Genomic DNA, 14,452 nt, shown 5'->3' on the forward strand with positions numbered 1-14,452 from the left:
GGCAGTGCAAGAACATGAAATTGTTGCTGCTGATTCCCTAGGGCTGCAGAACTATGCCTAATGCAGGTAGAGCAGGGGCTCCCTGACCACAAATGTGGTCACTTACACAAGGATTTGGGATTACAGAGCTCAGCTGCAGGAAGTAACTGGAGGGTGTGTGGAGAGAGGCCATGAGTGAGTTGTGGGAAGAAGCAGTGCAGGAGCCAAGGGGCAGTGAGGGGATGTACCCTTGGGAAGCTGGGATGTGGTGGTCTGATGTGCCTATACCTAAAATCAGGATATCTGAAAATGCTCTTGAGCTCCAGGGTTCTGAGGAGCACCAACAACAAATTGTGAGTGCCTTGTGTGCCTGTGGATGGTGATTAAAATGCAGAGGGGCAGCTGCCTGCTGGATCTCCCCTGCCAGACAAGCCCAGAATACCTGTGTGCTATAGAAATCAATGATTTATTTAACCTTGGTATCCTACACTGACCTCATGTTTCCTTAGCACTGTCCAAAGTTTTCTTTGTGCTCTGCAGATGTAGAAACTTGTAAGATACAAAAATGTGTTTGTTAAAATAATTCCTTTTCCAAGCACTTTTATCTTGGATGTTTGAGGATAAAGCTTAAACTGTTGATTTTTAAGTTATTAGGAGAGCATTTTTTAACCTATCCCCTTTGCTTTGAGTGACTCTTGAAAGGAGGAGAGATTTATTGGGGAGGGGGGGGAAATGTTAATTTCCTCAAGTAGGTAGAAAAGAGCTGTCTCTTATCTCAGTACCTCCCATTCCTTAAGCAGTGCAGGCTGGCAGAAACAAGCCAACATTTGGGATAAGACTTATCTAATTTAGTGATGGAACACAGTAGCACAAGCCAGGGAGTCTGACACTACTTTCTACAACTGAGGTACATCAAAGTCATTTTTATTTGGGTTTAAACACAGGTATCCACCTTTTTGTAGAGGATAGATGGAATGGTGACAGGATACAGCATGTGAAAAGACAAGAGTTCTATTTGCAGAGCATATAGACTAAAAGTGTTTCCATTTTTATGAAGTGGGTTCTCATCTGTTATTTGTGTTGCAGAAGTTGTTTCTTCTGCATGTGAGCTCTCATTTTTGTGAGTGCTGGCTGTAATTACAATATCATGGAGATTTTTCGTTCCAAAAATTGTGCACTCTGAAAAAAAACCTGTCCCACTTTTAAAAAGAAAAAAAAAAAAAAAAAAAGCTGCAGAGCAGGACAGGACCTGTCCCCAGTCCTGCAGCTGATCATTACAGGAGTCCTGGCTCAAACAATATCTGCCACCTCTTTACTTGCCTCTTCCACTGATGTTCCCTCTTAAAGAACCAGAAGTGTTAACTCTGTAGTGACTGAAACACAGATCCAAACTGCACACGTGTATGTATATAAAGTAGCTGTCTTTAAAACATAACTATCATCACTTAATTAATGAAATAATACCCTTAATGCTGTACTTAATCCCAAAGTCAGTGTGTGACCAGTGAGCTCACACCTGTAGGAGAATGGGGGTCAGAGAATTGAGTGGTCCATGTGGCATCATGGTCATGTTTTCCTTTGTTCATACAGAATTGCTGATGCATCACAGTCTTGATATTATTTCACCCTTGCAGAATATTTCTGCTTCTCTAGAGAGTGTTTCCTTTATGCATAATCCATTAAATGATGATCAGAGCTTTGAGTGTCTGCAATTCATCAAGTTTAACACTTTACTATAAGAGAAGACAAAACCATTTCTCTATGGTTTTGGTTGTTAAACATAATAGCTATAAAATCGACTCAATCTAGATCTTTTACCTAAGCAGAGGTGACAGATTGATGCTGCTGGGGTTCTAGAAGGTGTTATTGGAGACACAATGAAATTTCCTGCAGGCTGGTACATTGCTTCAGCTCAGGGAGCTCGGTGTGAGCATAATGAATCTGCACCTCTAATCATCAGGAAGAAACATCTTCATTTAGGCCAGGCTCCAACCCACAACTTGAAAGACCTGAGCAAAACCCTCCACTTTATTCCCTTGTGTTCCCTGGGTGGATCTGTGCTGGGAGGCTCTTGCACAAACCAGGTATTTCTCATGTCAGAGCTTCAGTTCTTCTGTGGAATTGACCCTTAGACGGTCCAAACCTCACATTTCCTATAATAATGTGCTGCTGCAAATGCAAACACATTGGGGAGCACCCTGTTTCCCTGCCTGGAGCCCCCTCAGCAGGTACCTCTGTCATCTGAATAGCTGCTGTTTTGTTCCATTGCCTTGCAGAGCCATTACTGCAGCAATAAAGAGAAGCTTTGCCTTTCTCTTGTAAATCCTCTGGCAGGAGCACCATGTGGCTCTTGCCAAATGCCTCTGTCAGGGGTAGGAAGTGCCAAGGGGTTTGAGGAGCAGGAGAATGCCCAGAGAGGTGAGCAGCAGAGGCCAGAGGTGGCCTTTCTTCCCTGTGCATCAGAGCTTTGTGCACACACATCTGTCTGCTGGAAGGTACAAGAGCCTTGTGCCATTGGCTGCCAAATCAGATGGGGCACAGGAGCTTTGTGACCTTGTCCAACATGACCTTTCAAAGGTGTGAGATGAGCTTCACACAATTTATTTTCACCTTTCAACAGCAAGAGCACTTGACCATGTAAAACTATTTTGCTATGTTTCTATCTAAAAGGTTTAGCAATTCCTGAATGTAATTTTTTTTATTTTCTCACTTGTTCCTATGTGTGTGTTCCACTGGTCTTTAAATGCCATTTGATGAGTGCTTTCCTGCTGCCCTAGCCCTGCTTGGGTGGGGTTGCCCGCTCTGATTCTGTGTGAGGGAAGGTGACTGGTTTTTCTGATGATATGTGTGGATAGCCCTGGCAAGATCCTGCCTTCTGGATTGGACAAAGCAAATTCATCCTCTGAAAAAATCTCTCCAAAGGGACAAGACCCTTTAGGAATATATAGTTATCAGTCTCTGTAATCTTAGGTGCCTATCACCTGTATCCAAGTTGTACAATACAGATGTCCAGAGGGGCTGGAGCCATTCAATAAAGCTGCTGCAATAGTTCTTTACATTAATACTGAGTTTGAACACATCACTCCTGCAGTCACTGCTCTGGAAAACCACGTGCAGCTCTCAGACCTGGAGAGCTTTGGGGATTATAAAAGAACAGACAGGCTGAAGCAGGGCTGAGGGTCCTGACAGTCCCCACTTGGGACACAGCAAAGGTGGTGCTGAGGAATTGGTTTTGGCCCCTGTGGCAGCACTTGGCTTGCTAGTTCCCAGTATTTACCTAAATATGTTTTGGATTGCTGCAGCCGCTATTGTTTGTGATAAAGGCTTGGACAAAAGGTCTATTGATCAGGCAGTCCTGGCCATCCATCTCTGTCTGCCTCTCCAGACAGCCGGGCTGGGGTGGCAGTGGTGCTGCTGAGCCACTGCTCTGCACCAGGCTGGCACAGGGCTGTGCTCCCTGCCAGGGAAAAGGGGTGATCCCACCACAGACCCCTTTGCCTTTCTCCCCACATGCACATGAGAATCTCTGTGTGATGGGCTCTGAGCCTGGTTCAAAGCTCATGGGGATCTTGCTCCCATGGTCTGGTTTAGTAAGGAACAATCTGCCAGGTTTGGATGCTCATGGCATTCAAACCTCACAGAGCAGAGATATTATCAAAGAAAAATGTTCTGAATTTTATACTTTTTTTTTTTTAATGAAGTCAGCTATTGAGTGGAGAAAATCTTGTGACTGGAGGAAAACTTCTGGGTTTCTTAGGAAAAGTGAAATATTTCCTGTAGTTATTGTTTGAGCTAAACTTTGTCTGCTTGTCTAATGATGAAAAATGGTGTGTGGTGCAATTAGATAGCACATGGAAAATAATCATATTTCTGGAATACTTGTCAAAATACAGGCCATGTTAGAAATGAAATTGCATCTCATGCAACAATTCTTGCATTGACAGAGAAATGAAATACTTTTATTCCTAAAATAGGAGAGAATAAGATATTGAAAATAAAAGGCATGAATATTGCTAATGTGTATACAGAAAACTTGGTTATACCTCATGGCTCTGAAGTGGATCTTAAATCCAGACATAATAATGCAGATACATAAAAGCTTCTGTTTTGAGGAACTAGCTGGGGGAAAACACAGTGTGAGATTTCAGTATAGATTCCTTTCAATGGAGTTAAGAGAGTACAAAATTAAGGACTGACAGTAAAGTTGGCCAACAACAAGTGGGAGTTGTAGTTACCTGCTTTAACATGAAACAACTCAAATTGAAGTATTTATTCATTTTATAGGAGGCTTTCTTTTCAAGCAGTGGAGTACAGAAGTAACAGTATCACTTCAAAAATTAATTTTGAAGTGAGGTGTTACCATGTGTTCCTAATTTTTTTTTTGTTTTCTCAGTTGAGCCCTCCCTGTTTCTGACACCTCCTGTTCCCGATGCTGCTGTCAAAGGTGGGGGTCGGTGCCACCTGGCTGGACCCAGGGCTCAGCACAGCGCAGAGGCTCTGGCACTGCTGGGTCTGGGGGGATTTTAGAAGCCCAGCCCAGTGTGGGTGGTGCCTGTGGAGCACAGACAGGAGGGAGCTGGGCCGTGGGGTGATGGAGCTGTGGGGTGATGGGGCCATGGGGCCATAGGGCCATGGGGCACTGGGACCATGGGGTGATGGGGCCATGGGGCCATGTGGCAATGGAGCCGTAGGGCCATGGGGCGATGGAGGCAAGCACCAATCCTCGGGACGAGCTGGGCTGCGGCCGCACGGCTGCTCTCGGCTGCTCTCGGGAGCGAGGGGCAGCAGCAGGGACAGGACCCCTGTGTCCCCGGCATCTCGGCAGGCTCCGGACGGGCTGATGGGAGAGCCGAAGTGTGGGAGTCATTCACTTCACCCGGATGGAGGAATTGTCCGGTGCCTCCCCTCCATGCGCGGTGCCTTCCCCTGCCCTGCCCTGCCCTGCCCTGCCCGCCGCCCCCGGGGCTGCTGCCCCTGTCCCCGCCGTGTCCCCTGGCCCGTCCCCGCTGTCACCCCTCGTTTGCCGTCGCTCAGATCAGCGCGGGGCCGGGCGGGGATGCCCCGGCACCGATCTGCGCCCCGCGGAGATGAAGGAGCGCTCGGACAATGGAACTTTGTACCGGCTCTGTGCCCTGCCTGGGGGAGCCAGCCTGTCCCGCACAGCCACAGCCCCGTGTCCCCACGGCTGGCAGGGCACAGCCAGGTGCGGGAGTGAATTGTGACTGCTTTTGACTGGTGAGATAATTGGGGGGAACCAATTGTGTTTTGAGCAGTATGATGAAAGGGGTGCAGGATTTGAGGTGCCCCGTGCACACAAATTTGGAAATCGTGTGTCCGAGAAGGTGTCTCTAATACTAACTGAATGTATTATTTGATTCATAACTTGAAGTAAAACCTCTGCCTGGGGTTTTGGTGGATTTGCTTCTCCACTCAACACTCTTTCCCCCTGCCACCCTTTATTTGTTTACTGGCATTAGCTTCCTGGGAAGAAGGTTCCCAGAGAGCCTGCTGCATTCCAGGGGATTCCTCTTTCTCTTGCTTTCTCCATGTCACCTTTCTACTCTTCCTCTCCCTTTCTCTTGTCTTGTGATGCACAACCTTCTTTCAAACACCCCATCTCACTTGTGCTTCTCCTCCTGCTTTCTCTGGGATTCCATCTGCTGTACAGAGGGTTTATTCCTTCCCTCTGGTTGTGCTTTCTCTTGCCTTTCTTGGCATATTTCTGCCTTTCTCTTTCTCTTTTTCTTTCCTCATTCTCTAGATTTTATTTCTTCTTCCTCACACTTTCTCTCCTGTTTTGGGGAATTTTATTTTCCATTCTCTTCTTCCTTGTATCTCTCAGGTTTGCCATCCTCCCTTGCAGTGTCTGCTCCTTGTTTGTCAGCCCTTTCCTTCAGTCTGTTCTGTTTTCTGCTGGGTGTCTCAACAGGCAATAAACTGAAGTCCCATGGCCAGGCCAGAGGTTCTGTCCAGTGTGATGGGCAAATAGAATCCTACAAACAGAGGAGTTTATCTGTGTGAGGTCATTGGAAATTACATCTACCCTGCCAGCTGCCCCAGCTCTCCTTCTCACTGGCAGAGGATAGGTGGTGTCTGCTGATCAACCTTGACTTCCCAGTTTGGAAAAAGTGATGTTGAGCCCTGCCCATGCTTGGTGAAAGCAGGGACATGGGATTATTTTGTCAGGCAATGTGCACCTTGACCCATGATCCAGTCAAACTTCATCACTCAAGAAATATTGCATTAAATCAACTCAGATGGCAAACTTACCTCAGATGCAGAGATGTTGCAGTGAATGATTTATCTGAGGATGGTCTTGGTTCCTGTTGGATGTGGGTGATAATCCCACACAGCAGAGAGAGTCCTGGGCTGTGAGAGGAACTGTGGGTCAGCTGAGATCCACCCTCACAGCCCATACCACCACACTTGAGGTGTTGCTTGTCATAGGACTGAACCTGAAGAATCCCCACCCCTGGCCATTCAAGCCCAGTCTCAGTGGTTCAGGAACATTCCATACTTTCTGTTCTGGGCTGTATATTTTCCCAGACTTTTCCAGTGTGGCATTACCTTGCTCCATCAGTCATATATCACCCTGGAGATGGTTGTCTCTTGATGGCAGATGAAGTGGAGTGATTGAAGCACTACTAGGCTGGGCCACTGTAAAATATTCTTTATCAAAAATGAGCCCTGCAAAGAGGGCTGTAATTCTTTTGACCCCCTCCCTTTTTTTATTTTTTCCTGTAGGAGTATTTCAGCTATGTAATTAATTTTTTTTAATATCTCTCTTTCCAGACTTTTTATTCCAGTCCCAGTGCCCGCGGTTCCTGCGGGGTGTGAGGAGGAGGGCTGAGTGACAGGCTAATAACCTGCTCTGGCTCTCGCTCCAAGCCCAGTGGCAGGTGTCCCAGAGCCCCTATTGAATGCCACCATCCAAAAAAAAAAATTATCAACAATCTTCCTTCAACAATGATTTATTATTGCCATAATTTGCCTGGGTACAATGAGCTGCAGAGTGTATTTCTGCACCCGACTGACAGGTATTTGATGGCTCCAGGTTCCTATTTTATTTAGTCTTGAGCCTAATATGATTTGGTTACCCTCGCTCCCTCCTTCCCATCCCTCTTCTCCCTCCCCACCCAACCTTTTCTCATTTTGTTTTGTTTTCTAAGAGTGTGTTTCGCATAACCCTGGCCTGGCTGACAGCGCTTGTAAAAACCAGAAGTCGATCTCGCAGTGGCTTTTCACCATTAATCAAGCTGCCTGGAATTGGAAAGTAACACTGACAGGCTTTTATCTTGGAGAGAAGGAGGATGGCAGATGTATTTTATGGTGGATGAGCCTTCACGGCTTCTATTAGACTGGGACTTCAGTGGTACAAGGTGGTGGTTTGGGGGAGGAGGGAGCGAGGGGGAGGAGAAGCCGGGAGCAGCCTATAGATAAATAGATCCGTCAGTCAGGCGATGTGGAGGTCTCCAGGCGGCCAGCCATTGTAGGTGACAGAAAAGGCAATCAAAGACAAAACAAATCAAAAGGTACATCTTATCAGCAGCAGGCCAGCTGGACTTCCACCGCACTCAGAGGCCCCGCCGAGGGCAGGAGAAATTAATCCTGCTGTCGAGGCCAGAGAAATTGTCGCTGCTGAAGGTCCAAGTTCAGGCGAGCGGAGGTGGCCAACGTTAAAGGAGAGGAGAGCGGGAGGCGGCAGGAGAGGAGCGGGGGAGCCAGAGCCCTGTCCCAGCACCTCTCTCCCTCCCTCCTTCCCTCCCTGCCTCCCTCCCTCCCTCTCCCCCGGGCTCCTGACAAGTGCATTCATCGTGCGATGATAGCTCGGCACCTATGATTGGTACCTTTAATAATATAGCCCTCGCTCAGCTGTCACCCTGAAAGAACAATTTTTCCTCCCGCTTCCCTTGATGCAAAGATACATCTGTAATGAGAAGGGTGACAGAAAGTGGGAGCACGGGGAGCCAAGGAAAGTTTGGAAGAACATTAATCTAAAAGTGAAGTTGGAGGTGATGCTGGCTGCTTGAGGTGCCCGTGCCTCCCGTGGGGAGCCAGCAGTGGATTTGAAGCTGTTGTCATATTTCCTGGCCTTCAGTGCTTTGGGGGCCCCCTCTGTGAAGGGAGAGGGATCCTTGGCCCAGCCTTGAACAGGAGCGACTTTGAAAGCCACCATCCTCCTGCATGGCAGAGCTGGTCGTGGTGGGAGGGACTAGCAAGAAGCCCCATGTGCTGGGAGTCCTTGGAATAAACTGGAATGACTCCATTGTGTGGGGATTTATGCTGGGCAGGGATCTCTCTTCACCTCTGCAGCCTGGAGGAAGAAATGTGTGGTTATAGGTCCTGTGACTGTCCCTGCAGCAGGGCCCGTCCCACTCTGGTCCACCCTTTGGTTTCAGCCAGCCTCAACCCACAGTGCCATCATTGGCAGCACTCTGCAGGAGCTGCCTTACTTCCCCAGAGGAGCTTTGCCTTCCAGGGCAGGGTGCCCTCATCTCCAGGCTGCAGTGTGGCTGCCCCTGGCTCAGGTGCTCTTGTACTTCCTTGTGCAATGGCCCAAAGCCTCCCTGGAGCCCTGATTTCAGACCAAGCTGCAGTGTTGTGCTCCCTGGAGCCACTGCCCACCTGTTCTGTGCCCAGGGCTGTAGGCACACAGTTTGTGGTAATTGGCAGTGGGGCTGAGCCTCATCATCCCCAATGGGCACAGCTGTGAGCAGCACTGACAGCAATGAGCCATGGAGTGCCCAGGGGCACTGACCAACCACCAAAGGGAGCAGAGGGCACACAGGTGCAGGGCATCAACAGGAGGGGATAAAAGGCTGGGCTGGAGAACAAGGAGGGCAGACCCCTGCAGCCTCCTGAAGTGATGTTACTCTGCATGGGCAGATGCCTGAAGCCTTCTGATGAGGTGAGGTGTGACTGTGTATGGATAAAGCCTTCTGAAATTGTGTGGTGATACTCTGTGTATTGTGGCTCTCTAAACTGCAGCAGGTGCTGAGGTGTGTGCTGTGACCCAGGGCCATGGCAGGAGGTGCCCAGCCCTGCACACCCAGCAGCTCCTCCAAGCAATTGTGTTGGGGGGAGGCAGCTGGGGAAGTTTGTGGGGATGTATCCCACCCCAGTGTAAAAGAGACACTGTTCTGGGGGGAGCAGCAGGTGCCCAAATCTGTGAGGCACTGAGGAGCTCATTTTGTTGTATTTAGGGAATGTGCCTATTTTAATTTGAGGGATAAGCAGCAATGCCCTCAAATGCAGTTATCTCTTGTGGTTTTCAGCAGCTTTCCTGGCTGCCCAACTCTGCTCTGCAGTTGTCAGTCCCTCCCTGGTATGAAGCCCCTGGGCTTGCATTCTTTAGCATTAGCATTTGGCAGTCGTTCTCTCATTCTGTGCTCTCGTGTCCCTACAAATGATTTGCTAATCTGCATCTGGTTTTGTTTTTCTCCCAATGAAAGTGGGGATTATATGAAGATCTCTATCAAACATGTTGCCTGTAAAATCAGGGGTGCTGCTCTCTGTGGTCTGCAGTCTCAAATCCCACAGGATCAGAAGGAAAGCAGGGAGGGTTAGGCAGCATCTCCAAAAGAAGCAGTTTGTTCTATCTGGTCTCCAAAAACTCAGTGGTGGCTACTCCATGGAAGCAGATAACTTCTGCAGGCAGTGGTTGGTGGGTGTGTGAGCCATATGGATGGGACAAATGTTGGTAAGGAGGGGTGGTGAGAGCAGTCCTTGAGGAATGCTCCCTCATGCAAAGGGAAGTGTTGAACCCAGAATGAACAAGCCCAGCTCACACAGGGAAGCAGAGCTCTGATCTCCATGCAGATCTTACTGAGGAGGGGAAACAGGTCCTGCACAGTTGGTTTGGTCTGTCCATGCAGGAGCCGCAGAGGATGCTTAAAAGGATGAACCCTTCATATATACCCCACAGAGATGATTCAGATGTGTTTTGCTGGTGCTAAAATGAGTAAATAATGTTTTTGTCTGGTAACATGTTCTGCAGTCCTTGAAACTGTAGAGCAGGGACCTCTAACTCAAGTGCCCAAGATGATTTTGAAGACTGAACAACAGATGTCCTGTTCAGGACACAAACAAGGCTACTAGACAGTTTAAAAAAAAACTTTTCTGCTTTGCTTCATCTTTGTTGCAGTGCCCTGGGGCACAGTTCAGTTACCTGAGCACACCTGGGGGTGAGGTGTGTGTCCTGGGACCCCACAGCAGCTCTGGCAGGTGGAGCAGCCTCTGCAGGGCACAGTGGTGTCTGTGGGGGCCCTGTGATTGAGTGTTGGGGTTTTGTGGGCAGTTGCTGCTGTCCTTGGGTAAGGTCTCCATTCCACAAAAGAATCCAGAGAGTTTTGTGGTCTGTGGGTTGTGGCAGTGCTGGTCTCACTGTTCTGCACTGCACCAGTGGCTTCAGATGGGCTCCCTGGCAGCCACAGCAAAATCTGCTCTGTCCCTTGCACAAGTGCCTGACCCCACCATTGCTTTTGAGGGGAAATAACACCCCAGGGCAGAAAGCAGCAAGCCAGGCACCAAGGGGATGAATCACAGCCCCAGAACACATCAAGTGTGCTGAGCAGCCTGTGGGACAGAGCCAGTCCTGGCCAGGGGAGCTCAGTGCACTGGGAGGGAGGTGACAATTGCAGGGACAGTGTCCCGGTTCTGGGGGATCAGGCATGTGCTGGAAATGCTGCTTTTGTCCTTGCTGGCACTTGTTTGGAAGCTGTCCTGAATAGACAAATGGCTTTTTCTGTGGGGCTTTTTCAGTGCCCAGGGCTGGGGAGGGCAGACCTGAGGCTCTTGGCACCACTGTGCTCCCAAAGCCCAGGAGCCAGGGCTGCCCCTGCTGACTCTCCTGTGCTGCTTCAACTCAGCCTGGTGCTGTTCTCAGGGCAGCTGCCTCCAGCAATCCCTGTGGATTCCAGCTTCCCACAGGAGATGGGATCTGCATGATCAGTGGAATCAGAGGCCACGTTGAGCTGGCAGTAAAACCTCAAGTTGTGCCATTTTCCCACTTCTCATTGCAGACTCAGGAATTTGAACTTTCTTTGGGAAAGAAAGCAAGCATCAGCTGCAGATGTGAGCATGCTCTTTGCTGTCCCTGCACCCCTTCCTGTGCCTGGTTTCCAATCTGAAACGTGCTCAGATCTCTCCTCTTTACCCTTGCTTGCCTGGTTTTACACCAGAAAACCATCACAAGCTCCCCTGGCTGCTGGCAGAGTCATGGGGCTGTCAGCCAGGGGAGATGGGCAGTGCCAGGGTTGGAGATCAGGGCTGGGAGCCCAGCAGTGCTGCACAGTCACAAGGTAAAGTGTCCTCCTCTGTTTGGAAATCCTTAATTGGCATCCAAAATAAAAACCCAAGTGAAGGTTGTTTAGACTGTTTTGTAATAAAAATAAATTAATTCTTAATTTTGTTTAAAGGGAAAAAAAGTCTGCTCTTTCCCTGGGCTGCTCACTTTATCAAAATGTTGCCACTAAATAGATTTTGTGGCTGTAACTCCCAGGATATCAGTGCTGTTGCTTTGCTGGTGTCCATGACTCACTTTGACATGCACAATTAAAAATGTGTGTGGATGCACAGGCTCCAAAGCTATTAATTGGGAGAAGAGATACAAATTGTGACCTGAGAGCCCAAAGTGTGCTTACACCCAGCTCCCAGGGCTGGTGAAGAGCATGGCACTTGTTCATTCCTTTCAAAGAAACCAAAACGTTAGGCAGGAAAAGCTCCTGTTTGCTTCAGGGCATTATGAGGCTGGATGAGAACTGTGGAGTTTAAAATAATCTCCTGTTGGTAATGACTCTTGAATACCTCTTGAAAGGTATCTTCTGTCAAAAGAAATAAAGAGCATCATCATCTTCACCTCTCTGAAGTGTTTCCAGCCTGAGGAACAATGCTGTATCTGACACTCAGCAGTGAGTGCAGGCACTGGTACAGAGGAAGGGTTCCCCAATGTTTTGGGAAGGGTTTTGCTGGCCCTGCAGGGAGTAAAACAGGTCACTGGTGTAACACCAGCACATCCTCTGGCCATCCTGCAGCCTGGGGAAAGGTTTCACCTGTGTCTTGTGCCTGCTGACCCACAGCAAAACTCTTGCCATGCTCTGAGCTGCTGCATTCACCCTGGTGCTGTTTGTGGGTACCCCAATTTCAAATGGTAAAAGCCATTTTATCCCATCCCAACAAGGGAATAAAAGTGATTTCCTCTGAGGGTATCTGGACCAGTTTTTGAGGTGGGAAGTTTTCAGGATGTGTGTAGTCTTGACAGTGGTGGTTTCCTGGCTGGGTCAGCTTTCAGACTGTCTCCTGTTTTGCCCCTAAATGTTAATTTTGTTTTAAATGCTTTTGGCCACATGAAAACTAAAGACAGGGCAATTTCTGTTCTTGGTGTGTGTAAACAGGAGGAAACAACTTTCAGGTACCACCAGACCATGGCATCTGCACAGGAGGCACGTACACTGGATTTATGTGCATCCCCTGCCTCAGAGCAGGATCCAGTGTGTCATTGCTCCACATTGAAAGGAAATCACAGCTTATAATATTCAACTGGTTACTAGAGCACCCACCCACCCCCGGTTTAATATTAGAACTATTTTTCACGTTGAAAACGAAATAGTACAAAATATGGGCTTGCTGTAATTGTTGTTAGATTATGTGTCACCCTGATAAGATGTAACAAATATTTTCCTACACAGCAGGACCCGTTTCCCTGCAAGTAATGGATGGAGAAACTTCTCATAGTGTGTAGGCAATAGGTCGTAAAAACTTCCCTGAGAAGATTAATGCACCAAGTGCAATCTTTGTGGAAAATAGAAAGAAAAGAATTAAAATAATAGTTTGTTCTTTCACGTTTAATATTAATAACCAAACTTATTCGGTGGGAATGTTCCTTGCTGCCTGTGCCTTCCTCCTTCACGGGGCAGCTTTGTGTCAGGAGTATTTCTACTTTTTCTGAAGATCTTTCAGCAGCTCCTATTGTATATGGTGCAGTGATTCTTTCAACAGAACTATTTTTATCAGTAATATGAAAGACCTTTTTTCATGGGCAAAGCTTTGACACCACTAAGTCTGCTGGACGTCCCTTAATAGGCTAGATAAACATTGGCTCACCATTCAGAGTGGAAGGATTTTCCCTTTGCAGCACAGCTCTACATCTTCCCTGGGCCCTAATGGCCATCAGAGAGGTGGCACCAGGGGACAGGGTCCCACAGGGCCAGGGCCTGTGTGCTGTGCAGACATGAAGGGGCAGAAGGGAAAAGGGGCCCTTCCAGGAGCAAAACCTGTGGGTAACCCCAGGTCAGCCCCTCCTGGGCACACTCTGCACCAAGTTCTGCCCATTAGAAGGGTCCTTGCTCCTTGCTGGGGGTTCTTTGGGACCAGCCCCTGCTCTGCCACAGACTTGGCAGATGTAAGGATGGTCTCACATGATGATGTAATGTTTTTTGGGTTTTTTTTAATTGCTAAAGGTTTGGGAAAACTGATTTGGTTTGGTTGCTGCTGCTTTCCCCTCTGTGTGAATTTTGAGATGTTGTTTTCTTCCTGAAGTACCCTTGTAGCTGCAGTCAGTCTCAAGTGACAGGTACCATCAGTCATGGAGTCTGCTGTGGAACCAGGGTCGGATGGAGCTGCTTATTTGCAGCATGTGGCACACAGTTCACTTCTTCCCAGGTCTTTGCTTTTATCTGAGGTCTGGCAGGCTACACAGCTTGAGTTTTACAGAGAATGACTTGTTTTAACTGTTGTGAGAACAGATATTTCTCCCCATCTTTGCAGAGCTTGAATTTTTATAAAGAACGTTTTGTAAGCAAAGAAACATCTGGCTTGCTAAAGTAGAAACAAGAGCTTCTGCCCCTTCCTAATGATGGTAAGTGGGAACAGTGGTATTAGGATTTCAGTATTCCAGGAGGTACCACCCTTCACTGCCCCAGTAGTCTTTTGCTGAGTGAACAGAGACAAATTCATCACTAAAAAGCCAATGCCATCAAACATTGATTGGGCCTTTGAACTGCTCTGGCATTCAGAATTATTTAAGGTTTATTCAAACTTCTTTCTAAATTGATCAGTTAGATATTTCAGAAAACTCAAAGAAAAATGGTGCTTATATTCTTAAATAACTACATTCATCATTGCCAAGAAGGACTTTCAAACTGCAACAGAAAAAAAGAAGGTTCAATTTTGATCATGCAGCAGCTTAATTCACCGTGTCTCTTTCTGTGCTGCCATAGCACTAAAACAGAATGTGCCATCCAGCCACAGTAAAAAGAGATTTCAGAAGCACTGTGAAAATTATTCTGCTGGTTTCATTGCAATCTTTATTCACTTGGAATTAGTAAGAGAGCAGATTTTTAGGTTTGAAAGCAGGAATGCTCCTTGGCCAAAAATATTCACCGATAAACCAAAAATAATTAATTAAATCTATCTGTCATTATTGTTTATTTGCAGATGTAGAGAAAGGAGTGGGTAGATTTTTAAAGTACAAAAG

This window comes from Agelaius tricolor, unplaced genomic scaffold (genome assembly GCF_023055355.1).
Source record: "Agelaius tricolor isolate 1412-34295 unplaced genomic scaffold, bAgeTri1.0.p SCAF_14, whole genome shotgun sequence".
NCBI lineage: Eukaryota > Metazoa > Chordata > Aves > Passeriformes > Icteridae > Agelaius > Agelaius tricolor.